Genomic DNA, 1,474 nt, shown 5'->3' with positions numbered 1-1,474 from the left:
GTTTTTACCCAGTTGGGTTTTCTCCGTCAACATTTTGTGGTGTTTTTATTGTTTTTACTGTTTTTCGTTATTTACTTTTCAACTGGAAATTCAACTTAGGTAGATAAAAGTATGTGAATGAATCTAGGCAATGCTTAATTTATGTGACTTGTTCCATGAATTAATTAATTGATTTAAATTCCGCATAAACACCTATTCAACCCCCCTCTAGGTGTTGGTTGGGTCGAATTATATCTTTTTCACAACTCATCTCTCGCACTCGTATCACATTGTCCAAGTATACTTAACACCATGGGTTATCTGTACCCAAGTTGTATTCCAAGAAATGAAGGGGTGGAATTGCTCCCACTTATTTCATCCAATGCGATCTAACCCTTGGACTGAAGTTTATTAATATACGTAGCCTCTAGGAAAGTTACATTTGTAATAACAACGACCTTTCTATCTAGAGGACTAAAAAATAATGTTCCTTGGTATCATTAGAATATCTCACAAATATGCAAATTTCTGAATTAAACTCCAATTTTTTTGTTTTCTCCTTCAACATGTGAGCTTGAACCCTAAATTTTGGATATGACAAAAGCTGAATTTGAGTCCACACCAAAACTTTAGGAAAATATTGAGAGCAGACTTAGAAAGAACTAAGTTAAGAATATATCTAACTATTATTCAGTGTCTATCCCAGAATGAGATAGGTAGAATTGTAAAATTCATCATTGATCTAACCATATCTAACAATGCGTATTTCGTCTCTCTAAGACATCATTATATTGGAATGTACTAGACGTATTCAATTAAGAAACAATACCATTTTTGTCAAGTAGTCTCTGAATTCTCCCTAGAAACACTTGCTATCTCGATCAGATCAAAGTGTCATAATACTCTTACCTAATTTTTTCTTGACTTTAGTTGGATACTCCATTGATTTCTCAAAAATACTAGACTTTCAAGTCATTGGATTAATAAATTTGAATCTAGAGAAATACGTATTGTCCCATCTCGTAGGTGTATTAACATGTCCATACATATCTAAATGAACTAGTTTCAAAACTTCTTTTAGCTCTATGTCATGTTGAGAAAAGATACCTTGGTCATATTGCCTTCCAAAAAAATCACAAACTGACTATAGTTTGATCTTAACCGAGTTCAGAGGACCATCTCTATTCAATCTTTGTATTTTGTCAAGGTTAATATCCAAGGCCATATAGATGTGTATTACTAGTATGGTATAACTTTTATTTATGGTTTGTAGAAGTAACTTTTATTTCATATGTGGAATATCTAAATTAAAAAGGCCATTCATCAAATGTCCAAAGAAAATAGGAACTTTATTTATTAAAATGTAAAGTGCATAACACGTCGATTTCATAGATTAACCTCGTCCTATTAAACCGTAAATAAAAATTAAATATCTGCTTTTTTTATGAGAATAATAACAATCTCTAAGAATCAACAATCCTATCAATATCGAAAT

This window comes from Olea europaea, chromosome 3 (assembly GCF_002742605.1).
Source record: "Olea europaea var. sylvestris chromosome 3, O_europaea_v1, whole genome shotgun sequence".
Classification (NCBI taxonomy): domain Eukaryota; kingdom Viridiplantae; phylum Streptophyta; class Magnoliopsida; order Lamiales; family Oleaceae; genus Olea; species Olea europaea.
This window is presented reverse-complemented; position numbering follows the sequence as displayed.